A 14,569-nucleotide genomic window follows, 5' to 3' on the forward strand; every position below is an offset into this window, starting at 1 on the left:
GACCTCTCTCCTCTCACACTCTCTCTCTCTAAAATAAATAAATAAAATCTTAAAAAAAAAAATCTCCCAACAAACAAGAGCCCAGGGCCAGATGGTTTCTCAGGGGAAATTTATCAAGCATTTAAAAAAATAATTCCTATTCTCCTGAAACTGTTCCAAAAATATAAATGGAAGGAAAACTTCCACACTCATTTTATGAGGCCAGGATTACCTTGATCCCAAAACCAAAGACCCCATTAAAAAAAAGAGAATTACAGATCAATATCCTTGATGAACACAGATGCGAAAATTCTCACCAAAATACTAGCCAATAGGATCCAACAGTATATTAAAAAGATTATTCACTAGGATCAACAGGGATTTATTTCTGGGCTGAAAGGTTGGTTCAACATCCACAAATCAATCACTGTGGTACAATACGTTAATAAAAGAACAAGAACCATATCATACTCTCAATAGATACTGAAAAAGCATTTGACAAAGTACAGCATCCTTTCTTGATCAAAACTCTTCACAGTGTTGGTATAGATGGTACATACCTCAATATCATAAAAGCCATCTATGAAAAACCCACTGCAAATATCATTCTCAATGGGGAAAAACTGAGAGCTTTTTCCCTAAGGTCAGGAGCATGGCAGGGATGTCCATTACCACCACTGCTATTCAACATATGACTAGAAGTCCTAGATTCAGCAATCAGACAACAATAAGAAATTAAAGGCACCCAAATCAGCAAAGAAAAGTCAAATTATCACTCTTTGCAGATGATCTGATACTTTATCTGGAAAACCCAAAAGACTCCACTCCAAATCTGCTAGAACTTGTACAAGAATTCAGTAAAGAGTCAGGATATAATATCAATGCACAAAAATCAGCTGCATTTCTATACACCAACAACAAGACAAAAAAAACGAGAAATTAAGGAGTCAAGCCCATTTACAATTGCACCCAAAACCATAAGCTACATAGGAATAAACCTAACCAAAGAGGCAAACAGTCTGTACTCAGAAAACTATAAAGTACTCAAGAAAGAAATTTAGAAAGACATAAAGAAATGGAAAAACGTTCCATGCTCATGGATTAGAAGAACAAATATGAAAATATCTATGCTACCTAAAGCAATCTACATGCTTAATGCAATCCCTGTCAAAATACCATCAATTTTTTCAAAGAAATGGAAAAAATAATTCTAGAATTTATATGGAATTAGGAATGGCCAGAGGAATGTTGAAAAAGAGCCAAAGTTGGTGGCATCACAATTCCAGACTTCAAGCTCTATTACAAAGCTGTCATCATCAAGACAGTATGGGGGGGTGCCTGAGTGGCTCAGCCTCTGCCTTTGGCTCAGGTCATGATCTCAGAGTCCTGGGATCGAGACCCGCATCGGGCTCTCTGCTCAGCAGTGAGCCTGCTTCCCCCTCTCGCTGCCTGCCTCTCTGCCTGCTTGTGATCTCTCTCTCTCTCTCTCTGTCAAATAAATAAATAAAATCTTAAAAAAAAAAAAGACAGTATGGTACTGGTCCCAAAACAGACACATGGATGAATGGAACAGAATAGAGAGCCCAGAAATAGACCCTCAACTCTATGGTCAACTAATCTTTGACAAAGCAGGAAAGAATGTCCAATGGAAAAAGACATTCAACAAATGGTGTTGGGAAAATTGGACAGTCACATGCAGAAAAATGAAACTGGACCATTTCCTTACACCACACACAAAAGTCGACCCAAAATGGATGAAAGACTTCAATGTGAGACAGGTATCCATCAAAATCCTTGAGAAGAACACAGGTAACAACCTCTTTGACCTCAGCCGCAGCAAATTCTTCCTAGAAACATCACCAAAGGGAAGGATAGCAAGGACAAAAATGAACTATTGGGACTTCATCCAGATCAAAAGCTTTTGCACAACAAAGTAAACAGTCCACAAAACCAAAAGACAATGGACAGAATGGGAAAAGGTATTTGCAAACAACATATCAGATAAAGGGCTAGTATACAAAATCTGTTAAGAACTTATCGAACTCAATATTCAAAGAAATAAGCAGAGGACATAAACAGATAATTCTGTGAAGAAGAAATCCAGATGGCCAACAGACACATGCAAAAGTGCTCCACATCACTTGGCATCAGGGAAATACAAATCAGAACCACAACAAGATACTACCACCTCACATCAGTCAGAATGGCTAAAATTAACAAGTGAGGAAATGACAGATGCTGGTGAGGATGTGGAGAAAGGGGAACCCTCCTACACTGTTAGTGGGAGTGCAAGCTGATGCAGCCACTCTGGAAAACAGCATGGAGGTTCCTCAAAAAGTTGAAAATACAGCTATCCTAAGACTCAGCAATCACACTACTGGGTATTTACCCTAAAGATACAAATGTAGTGATCCGACGGGGTACATACACCTGAATGTTTATAGCAGCAATGTCCACAATACCCAAACTATAGAAAGAACCTAGATCCATCAACAGATGAATGGAAAAAGGAGAAGTGGTGTGTATATATACAATGGAATACTATGCAGCCATAAAAGAAATGACATCTTGCCATTCATGATGACATGGATTGAACTAGAAGGTATTATGCTGAGTGAAATAAGTCAATCAGAGAAAGACAATTATCATATGATCTCTGTGATATGAGGAATTTGAGTGGCAACCTGGGAGGTTTCGGGGGATAGGGAAGGAACAAATGAAACAAGATGGGATTGGGAGGGAGACAATCCATAAGAGGCTCTTAATCTCACAAAGCAAACTGAGGGTTGCTGGAGGGAAGTGGGGGGAGTAGAGGGTGGTTGAGTTATGGACATTGGGGAGGGTTGTGCTATGGTGAGTGCTGTGAAGTGTGTAAACCTGGTGATTCACAGACCTGTACCCCTGCAGCTAATAATACCTATATGTTAATAAAAAAATTTTTAAAAATTATTCCTAATTGAAAAAAAAAAGAAAAAAAGAATATTGTGTCAACCAGGTAATCAAAGAAGAACTTAATTCATGGACACTAATGAGAATGAAAATATATTAGTCTAAAACCTGTAGGATACTGCAAAGGCTGTTTTAAGGGGGAAATACATAGCCATCCAAGCCTCACTCAAGAAAAAAAAAGAAAAATCCTGAATACACAAATTAACTTTACACCTTAAAGAAATGGAGAAAGAGGGTGCCTGGGTGGTTCGGTGGGTTAAAGCCCCTGCTTTCAGCTCAGGTAGTGATCCCAGGGTCCTTGGATCGAGCTCCACATCAGGCTCTCTGCTCAGCAGGGAGCCTGCTTTCTCCTCTCTCTCTGCCTGCCTCTCTGCCTACCTGTGATCTCTGTCTGTCAAATAAATAAACAGATTTCCAAAAAAAAAAAAAAGAAAGAAAGAAATGAAGAACAACAAATAAAGCCTAATCCATGCATTAGAAGAGAAATAATAAAGATTAGAGCAAACAATCTGTACTCAGAAAACTGATTTCTGATTTCAATGAATCAGAAACCAGAAATGTAGGTAGAACAGATCAACAAAATTAGAAGATGGTTCTTTGAAAGAACTAATAAGATTGATTAACCACTGGACTGACTTATCCAAGAGACAAGAGAAAGAACCCAAAGTAATAAAATTATGAATGAAAGGGGAAGAGATCATGACTAACATGATACACACACACACATAATACATACAGGAAATAGAAACAATTATTAGAAATTTCTATCAATACCTATATGCTAATAAATTAAGAAACCTGGATGAAATGGATGCCTTCCTGGAAACCTATAAACTACCAAGATTGAAACAGGAAGAAATTGACAACCTGAATAGGTCGACAGCCAGTAACAAGATTGAAGCAGTGATCAAAAACCTCCCAAAAAACAAGATCCAGGGCCTGACGGATTCCCTGGGCAATTCTGCCAAACATTCAAAGAAGACATAATTCCTATTCTCCTGAAGCTGTTTCAAAAAGTAGAAACAGAAGGTGGTGCCTATTATTTGTTCATAGTGCAAAAGATCAGTCACATTGTAATGTGGGGAGAAAATGCAAGTACTGAACAAAGAAAAATAGCAGGTATATGGTTAAGGGGAAAAAAAAAAAAACCAGTTTCTTCAAAAAGTAGCTGAGTTTGACTTGCAATACTTATTACCCATAAAGCCTATTTAGGGTTGTGTTTGCTCCATGCTATGTGATTCTTATGTTATCATCACCATGACCATCCTTTATTAATTAGCTTTATGAGCTGAGAACTTTTATGTGCCTGAAGTCATGCCTTCACAAAAAGTATGATTCAGTAACCACATAAAAGAAAAATGCAACTAACTGAATGTTTTTAGAGGGAGAACAATCATGAACTTCTAGTAGAGCAGGGACTCAAGGGGAAGCACTTTCTACATAGTCCTTCTTCACAGAAGATAATCTTGCCTCTGTTTGAATACCTTTAGAAATGAGAACTAAATCTTCATGAGATATCCTTCATGGATGCCAGAGAGTATTTCTACTATAATGTTCTTTCTTCTTATAAGCCCAAATCTTCCTTTTTGCAGGTTTTCCCAAATCTTGCCCAGTGTCGTGCAGCAACACAAAATTGTTTTACCTTTTTCCTCCATGCTGAGTTTGCAAATATTAGGAGATGGATTTTGATATTTGTTATGGTTATACACATTAAACAATTCAGGCTTCTCCAGTAAGCTGGACCAACACAAGTTCTGTCCCTCTAAACGTACCCTGCTTTTTCAGGGTGTTTTAAAAACATATTAGCTATGTGCAATGTCTATTCTCACCAGTCTTATTCAACATAGAACTGGAAGTTCTAACCAGGCATACAGATTGGAAAGGAAGGGATAAAATTATCTCTATTTGCAGATGGTATGATTGTCCATGTAGAAAATCCCAGAGTTTACAAAAACTCTTAGAACTTTAGTAAGTTTAGAAGTTTAGTAAGATATTAAATACAAGTTCAACACATATAGGAACTAAACAAAGACACAATATCAATTGTAACTGGTCCAAAGAAAATTAAATACTTAGGGATACACTTACCAAAATATTCAAAGAATTTGTATGCGAAAAGTTAAAAAATGTTGATGAAAGAAACAAAGAAGGCCTTTAAATGGAGAAATATGCCATGTTCATGGATCAGAAGTTTCTACATGGTGAAAATGTGAATTCTCCACAAATTGAATTATAAATTTAATTCCTATCAAAATCCCAGCAAGTTATTTTTACAGACAAGCTTGCTGTAAGGTACATGTCACAGAACATAGCTAAAACAAGCTTTTTAGAGAATAATTAGGAATCAGAATTACCCTACCCAAGGTTTACTGTCTCACTACAGTATTTAAGACAGTATAATATTAGTAGAAGAATAGACATGTAGGTCTACTGAAAACACAACAAAGCCAGAAACAGGCCCACAGAAATATGATCAAATTATTTTTTAAGGTGAAACTGATTCACTGGAAGAAGGACAGCCTTTTCAATTAAAATTGCTAAAACAATGGAATATCCATAGGCAAAACAAACAAAAAACTTCTACCAAAACCTTATACTTCACAACTTATACAAAAATTAATTAAAATGAGTCAAATGACTTATGTGTAAAACATAAAACAGGGGTACCTGGCTGGCTCAGTGGGTTAAAGCCTCTGCCTTTGGCTCAGGTCATGATCTCAGGGTCCTGGGATCGAGCCCCGCATCAGGCTCTCTGCTCAGCTGGTTAGCCTGCTTCCTTCCCTCTCTTTCTCTCTCTGCCTGCCTCTCTGCCTACTTGTGATCTCTCTCTCTCTGTCAAATAAATAAATAAAATCTTTAAAAAAATAAAACAACAAAGATTAAAAAAAATATATGACAAAATTCTTTGGACTATAGAGCTAAGCAAAGATTGTTATACTTGACACAAAAACAGGACTCATAAAAGGAAAAAATTATAAATTGGACCTCATCAAAATTTAAAACTTGTTCTGTGAAAGTCCATGTGACAACCTAAAGACTATGAGAAAATATTCACAAAATTCATATCTGACATAGAACTTGTATCTAAAATATATAAATAACTCTCAATATTGGACAAGGAAAATAAATTAAAATTATACAATCAAATTAGAAAATGGGCAAAAAGTCATGAACAGGTATTTCTCTGAAGTGAGTACACAAATGGCAAATAAACACATGAAAAGGTATTCAATATCATTACCCATTATAGAAACACAAAATCACAAAGAGATATCACCACACACCTCTCAAGATGGTTACATTAAAAGTACTGACAACTCTAAATACTGGTGAGGCTATTAAGAGAAACTGACTCTATTTTACTGATGGGAATTTAAAATGATACTCTGGAAAATAGTCTAACAGTTTATTACAAAGCTAAGCATGAAATTACTGTATCACCCAGCAATTGTTCTATTGGGCATCTATCCCAGAAAAATAAAAACTTTCTTTTCATGCAAAAAAAAAAACCCAAAATATTCATAACAGCTTTATTTCAAAAAGCCAATCATTGGAACCAACCCACATATTCTCCAACAAGTGAATGTTTAAACAATCTGGGGGACATACATACTATGAAATGTTACTCATTGATAAAAAGGAATAAATTCCTGAATGCAACAAGTTGGATGGATATCTAAGAAATTACGCCCAGTGGGAAAAAGCCCATCTCAAAAAGTTATAGGTTGTATTATTCCATTTTATAACATTCTTAAAATAACACAATTTTAGAAATGCAGACAGACAATAGGTTGCCAGTGTTTAGGGGCAAGAGGGGACATAGGTAGGAGATAGGGGTGATTATAAAAGGATATTACAAGAAATTCTTGGGTGTTGTAACAGTTGAATATCTTGGTTGTGATACTATATATACAAGTCATCACAAATGGCAAAATTAATCAGTTATTAACACACATGCCCTCGCACACATGTGCATATACATGAGTCCAGTAAAATTGGGGAAATCTGAATAAGGTGAATATATCATGGTTGTGATATTGTAATTTTGAAAATTATGGTCATGGGGAGAAAGTGTCCCAGGTTTTTCCAAAAGCCTTCCTTTGACTCAGTTTTGTTTTGTTTTGTTTTCAGTCTTTAGATACATCACAGTCTCAATTAGAGCCTCACTTTTTACACATAAAACCTTCTGACAGACTACAAAAAGAAAGCAAATGATTTCTCATTTAATATGCAAGCAATGAGCATATAGACAGGTTCCAGCTAAAACAACATTGAGCAATAACTAGTAATTACCTTATTGTGGGGTGTGGGAATTGAAATTGAAAACGTGCTACCCAACCCCTTAAATCCATGGGTTTTCCTGAAAATTAACATAGGAATCTTCAAAAGCTAAGAATCAGTTTTCTCCAGTGTGAAGAAAGGAGCCCTTATTTTTCATGTGCATAGTTAATGTGGTATAGATATAATTTTATTGCAAAAATGAGATTTTCTTACGCAAAAGAGCAAGCCATTTCTTATTTGTAAAATATGTGGAACCTCAAATACAAATTATGGCAATGGCCAGGGGAAAAGTTTGCCTTCATAAATTAAAAACTCAGTAATAGGGTCCAGGGTTGGGGGGATGAGTGGAGAGGCAGAAGTTTCTCCTTTAGCCTTTATCCCACAGTTTGTAACCAAGGAGCAAAGACAAAGAGGGAGGTCTGATGACAATCCCTTATTTAATTAGATAGATATTCTGGAAGCAGGAAAACAGGTGAGATGCTTTTTAACGTTGTAGCAGCTCTTGATGGAAAAAGTGGACCAAGTTGTGAACCTTGGAAACAAGTTGGCATCTCTCACAGTCTACGAACATAGGCTTTGTAAAATGTACTTTGCTACTTTTAGGAAACGTGTTGACATTGCCTACTCTTTAACTGTAGTGAAGGGATTTTGTCCATGTTTGGGCCTGAGCTTTTAAGGGAGAGAGCAGAGTCTTTAGGGAAAAGCCAGTGGCAATGGATTCCCAGTGAAGTATCCAAGAGAAAGATAAACCTCATAGAGAAGAGAGTCAGGGGCTCCCAATGGGACCTCAGTTCTCCACTTGCTAAGCCACAAAGTTTGCCTGCTTTGACTTAATAAGGGAACCCTTCCTTTATTCATAAGGCAGTATTTTTTTTTTTTTAACTTCTCTTACCTTTTACCCACTGGAGTTTGTTGCTAATGCTAATAACCATTTGTCTATGCTTCATGTCAAGGCTGCTGTGGTTTAAAACTTCATTGTTGAATTCCTTCTCTCATTCTTCTGATGATAGCACATGGTCAAGATTGCTGGTATCATAGTCTGTGGATGACCCAAAGTCATTTTCCATCACTTGCTTCTCAGAGAACTTTATGTTCAAGATGATATCAGTTGGCAGTGCACCAGTGTGAAAGCAGGAGGCACTGAATATAAAGAAACAGAAGAGACGGTCCTGTCCTTGGGGAATATATAAGCCACAAAAAGGGCTTGGAAAGGCTCAGAAAGTAATTTTCAAATAGACGCATTAATATAGTGCAAACGGAGTATTATATTAAGGTCAGGCAGAATCTACAAGACAAAGGAAGGATTATAAAAATAATAACTAGAATTATATAGTCTTTACTAATTTACAAATACCTCTCTTGCCTTATATCTTTAACTACAGCTCTTTCAAGTAAAGGACTAGATTTTTATTATCCCTATCTTTCTGATGAAGAAACTGGGACTCGGAGTTTGTCATTACTGTGGCCACACTGGGGTCCTAAGCCCTTGATCTTTCTTCCAAAACATTCTCCCTTTAGAATCTGAGGAGGTGAGATTAACCTGGGAAGTAGATGAGTTTGGAATAGGACTTTATGGGAAGTAAAATTATGTGCAATGGTAGACAGAGATGAAGAGAATGTTCCTGGTTTGCTGCTAATCTTAAACCAAACAAACAAAAACAGAAACTCTCCACACAGTGGAGGCTTTTTTTTTTAAGACTTCTTTTTGAACAATCAAAAACCCCCATTTGGTTGGAGACAGTTTCTTTGCACTCATTCCTACTTTCTTTTTTCACTAACTATTTGTTTATTGAAAAGCATTGAACAAATCAGACAATCAATCTGAGGTGCTTATTCCATTCATAGATTGTATGTAATAACATTTCCATTGGTGGCAACTAGCTCAAAGGAATTCAATCCTTCTTATAAACATAAATCTTCAATACACCTCCTTGCAGCAAGGAGAAGGCAGGTGTTAATGTCATGAAGCTTCACAAGGAGACTGTGATACATGAACTCCTTCTGAAGTGAAAAAGTAGCATAGAAAAACTAAGAAGCATATCAGTAAGGCATAAAACCTATGGCCACATGATATACTTAATGAGGAACAGTATTCCCTTCAAGCTAAAATTCTCTGTAGCCCACCACCAAGAGCAACATAAATAAAGCAGAGAGGCAGAAGAGAGTCACTGAAGAAAAAGTGATAACCTTCCCAGAATCAAAGGGCAGCTATGTGTTTGGGGAGGAAACTCCATGTTTTTTGACATGTGTTAAATGTCAGATCAATCTGTTTCTGGGGGAAATGGTAATTTTTCCCTCCCATAGTTGGAACTTTATTGACTGAAGTCCACAACCTAAAATTCCATGCAAGTAAGGAGAGATTCAAAACTGGATTATCATTTGCAACACCGATCACATTTCATCAGTGTAAAAATGTACAAAATATATAAAGCCAACTGACAAGATCTCCAAGAGAATGTCTCATTGTGCCACTGTCCCACTCAGCTTTCCCTCCATGCCCAACCCAGTACACTACTTTTTGCAGGGCATATTTAGTATCATATCATCAACTATTTATTAAACAGCTAATAGATCCTCAGAATGCACTCCCCTGGCAGAGGAAAGTTGAGTAAGACATAGTCCTCCCCACCTCAAGATGGTGAGGGGTTAAAACAATCTGGGTGGCATCGAACAACACAAGCTTTATGTGGCCAAGGGTTACACAGCAAGCATAAGAAACTTGAAGGGCTTTGTGGTACATTGCAAAGAACCTGGTATTGAGAGTTGGAAGGTCTTTGTTCTATTCTTCAATTTCTCTTACTAAACTATGGCTGTAACATTATCTTTTTGTGCCTTAATAAATTTATCTGTAACATGTAAATAATAACAGTTGCTTTGCCTACTGCAGAACACCATTGTGAAGAACACATGAGATCGTGTACTTTGACGTTGAGTTACACATTATAAATCTGAATGATGGAAGCAGTTAAGAATGAGAATTAAAGTAAAAAGTAGCTAAATTTTAAAAAGTGAAAATTAGCTAAAATGGGGTCAGGAAACCATCATGCTAGCATGGGCAAGTTATAAGGGGGAAAAAAAAAAACCTCTGATTAAGAAGAGACAAAGAGTGGGCGCCTGGGTGGCTCAGTGGGTTAAAGCCTCTGCCTTTGGCTCAAGTCATGATCCCAGGGTCCTGGGATTGAGCCCTGCCTCAGGCTCTCTGCTCGATAGGAAGCCTGCTTCCTCCTCTCTTTCTCTCTGCCTGCCTCTCAGCCTACCTATGATCTCTATCTGTCAGATAAATAGATAAAATCTTTAAAAAAAAAAAAAGAAGAAGAAGAAGAGACAAAGAGGAAATTCGGCATACAGGAAGAATGAAGCAGAAATGTCAGGATAGAACCCATGAAAAGGAGGAACAGAGTCACAGAAGAGGAGGGAAAGAGAAAGAGAGAAACAAAGAAAGACAGGAAAAAGAGAGGGGTGAAAATTGAAGACTAGGAGGCAAGCATAACGCAGTATAGTAGTCTGTCAGAATACAAGCATCTGAAGGTTGGAGACCATCTTTGAATCTATATCTGATACTTAATATAGTGTGTTATGTACTCATAGTAGATGCTAAATTCACATCTCCTGACATAAAAAACTTGCCATGTTAAGGGATTCTTTGGCTCTTTTGCCAAAATCATCAGAGGGATACATTTCAATTTCTTATAAAATTACTTTTTGTCTTTCTCCTTCAGGCTCTATCCCTATTGAGAAAATGGAACACATTTTCTCAAGAAGCTGTAAACATACATATTATAAAAGTTAAAATAATAGGGACTCCAAAACAACAGCTAGTAGATATTATAAATAGTTAAAGTTATTTAGAAAATACAGCACAGTAACTATGTAGGAGACCACCAGAAGCTAACTGAACTTAAACCAAAAAAAAGAGGGGGGGGTGTAAATTATTGAGACAATGTGTGTGTGTGTGTGTGTGTGTGTAATTCTCACTTTTTTTTTTTTAGGAAATAGATGTTAGATGTTAGTGTCCTCTTACCTCAGGACTAATGGCAGTATAGAGAGATTGCTACCACCACCTTAATACCTGTTTCTGAGGAAGCTGGGAAATAATGTAATGCCCCTGGAAAGCAAGGCAAGTTCTTGGTGAAGAAAAAGACAGAATAGAAACAGAAGAGATTCTTCAGGACCAGGAGAGGAGAGGGGCCCTGAAAATACCAGGAGTGCTTGCACTACTCCTTGACAGAGCCAAGGGAGATGTAAAATCTTGGAAGTGGCTGGTTGTATGTCACTCTTCCAGAGCTTAAACCACATGAGTGCGTCTTTCAGGTGCCACAGTGATCCTTCTGTTCAAGTGTGATACAAAGACCATAGGGCCATTTTCCTTCAGGTACCATGTCCAGGTTTAGAAAATGAAAAACAACAGATATGTTCCCCAAACAGAGCTATGTCCCTAAAAGTTATACTTTGAGTAAGAATCCATAGAATCATTTCATACCCTCAAGGGAAGAATCTCAATTAATGACAGAAAATCAATTTCTCATTAACCTAAGGAAGTAGAGGGTTTTGGTATCAGATTTGATTTGATATTAGAAAAATAAAGACCACCCATACGAATCTTCAACAACTGCTCATGTGGTTCTTCAGAACCATTGCTATAGGCAGGATATTTTCCCTAACATGCACACAGGAGGTGAATATCAAAACTGACCATCTCTTATAGGCAACTTTCTAAACAAATAATTGAAAAGGAGGATTTCTTTTATCTACCTCAAATGTGTAATGGAAGAAAGAAGGAGCCAGAGTGTCATTTTACAGCTGATCAAAACAAAGGACATCTCATAAGTGTATAAAGGTTTAGGACAGAGGTTAGAACTCCTAAGCCTGAGCTATACCCCATGCTTAGATGCAAGCATGTTTGGACTAATCTGGCAGACAGGTGTCCCTGGCCTGACTGTGTCTATTTGCTTGAATACTAAAGACTCTTGAGTGGAGACCCATTTTAAAGGAAGGAAGGAATAGACAGAATGCTTGGACTAACAGCAAAGCACTGTTGTAAAAAAGAGGAGTAATTCTGAATATAACTTGCTGCCTATCACTTGGAGTTGCCTTCCAGCTGAATCCCAATGAACTTATGTCTTATTCTAAGAAGAAGAGAAATGAAAACTGATAAACCAGTTGCTGTTCATCTCTTCTAAGATATTAGGACACAGAAAATCTCTGTTTAGGAACCAATGTGGCAGAATCTTACCCTCCAGCCAAAACAACTAAAAAATTGTATAAAATATAAAACTGCACAAAATGGAAAACAACTATTTTCAGACATTATACAATAGGCTAGACTTTAGGCTTGGAGAAAAAGTAAACAAATAATGGGTATTGAACGATAGTCAAGCACAGGAAAGAGAAATCCAAGGACAGTGCAGTGATTTTGCAGAGTTGAGGGGTCTGGGGTGGTTGGACTTTGCAGGGGAAAGTACCAGAGAGGAGGGTGGTAGCCAGAAATTGCACAGGGGTTCCTTGAGGCATTGGCAGAATATAAGCTAAATGTGTATGGATAGGTCTTCATAAGACTAAACAAAGAACAGTCACTAGAAAAAAAAAAAATCACCTACTGAAGAGTTGTAATCTAAACAGTTTCTAAAGATTATACAGGTTTGGGACACATTTGATTTGCAAACAAGCAGAGAGGAGAGTCCTCACTGGAACATTAAGTAGAGGTCTCAGAATGTCCTGCTTTCATAGTTGAGGTAGATTAAAGGGCACTCTAGGTTTAAGCTAATAAACAAGGCTTACGCTTAAAGCAAGCTTTACAATGATCAAGTTGATTAGCAAGTAATTTTAAATGTTTGCCTAAATAAATCTCAATATTCTTTAAAAGAAGCCTAAGGAATCCAGAAACTCTACAATTTAATTTCTACATTATCTAATAAGCATTCAAAAATTACTAGGATGAAAGAAGCAAGAAAATGTACCCATAATCAGAAGAAAATCAGTCAGTAGAGATAGAGTCAGAAAAAATCAGAGGTGTTGGAATTAGTAAACAAGAATTTTAAAAGAGATATTATAGGGGCCCCTGGGTGGCTCAGTGGGTTAAAGCCTCTGCCTTCGGCTCAGGTCATGATCTCGGGGTCCTGGGATCAAGCCCCACATGGTGCTCTCTGCTCAGCAGGGAGCCTGCTTCCCTTCCTCTCTGCCTGCCTCTCTGCCTACTTGTGATCTCTCTCTCTCTGTCAAATAAATAAATAAAATCTTAAAAAAAGAGATATTATAAATATGTTCAAGGATTTAAAAGAAAACATGAGTGTAATGAGGAGAGAAATGGAAGGCATATGAAAAACAATAATTTCCCAAAGCTAAAACAACACCATATATGAAATTAAAAACACTGAAATTAGACAAGGCAGAAGAAAAACTAACAGTGAACTTGAAGACCTAGCAATAGAAGCTATCCAAATGGAATCACAAAGAGGAAAGAGAGTGAAGCTAAAAAGAGAAAAGAAAAAAAAAATCTCAAAATCTATGATACGTCTTTAAGGCTGTGATACGTCTTTAAGAATTTTTATGGCTTTAAATGTTCATATAATAAAAGAAGAAAAGCTTAAAGTAAGCAATGGGTAAATAGGCTTTCTTCCTCCTTCAGCCCAGGAATTGGAACTGCTTCAGCTTGTCAAGGACCCCAGCTTGTCAATTTCCCATATTGTCCTGACACACTGGAAAGCTCTAGGAGCCTCTGTATCAGTGAGGGGGTAGAAATTCCTGGAGTGGGGCAGTTGAATTGTTCTCTACTAAAAGCAGGGCTGACAAATTCTTCCCCAGATTTATGAGAGAGCTCAGCAGCAGATGGCTATGGACAGATAGGAGGAAAAGACAGAAACCTCCCTGTAGCTAATGACACTTATTCATAAGCAAATGTGAGAGAAAAAACATCCTGGGTATCTTCCAGAAATAACTGGAGGTGGGGTTGGTGGGATTAGAAATGAGGAATATCTTACAGGAAGTTAAAGGTCAGTAAAAAATATCTGATGACAAATTCTCCCTAAGTGAGTAAAATAAAGCCATGAGTACAGAGAAGGTGCACAATGTGACCTTTTTAAAATCTAATTTAGTAAGGCAGTATATTAGTTATCTATTGCTACTCCCAAGCTCAGTAGCTTGAAACAACTACATTTATTTTTCAGTTTCTGTAGGTCAGGACTCTAGGCACAGTACAGCTGGGTTTTTTCCTTCACGACCTCCCATGGACACAATTTGGTGAAGGCCGTGCATACTGAATCTAAGTCTCAACGGGAGAAAAATCCACTCTACGTTTACTCCTATGATTATTGTCAGGACACCATTACCATGGGTGTTGGACTGAGAGTATCAGTTCCTTGAA

This window comes from Mustela nivalis (genome assembly GCF_964662115.1).
Source record: "Mustela nivalis genome assembly, chromosome: 1".
Classification (NCBI taxonomy): Eukaryota; Metazoa; Chordata; class Mammalia; order Carnivora; family Mustelidae; genus Mustela; species Mustela nivalis.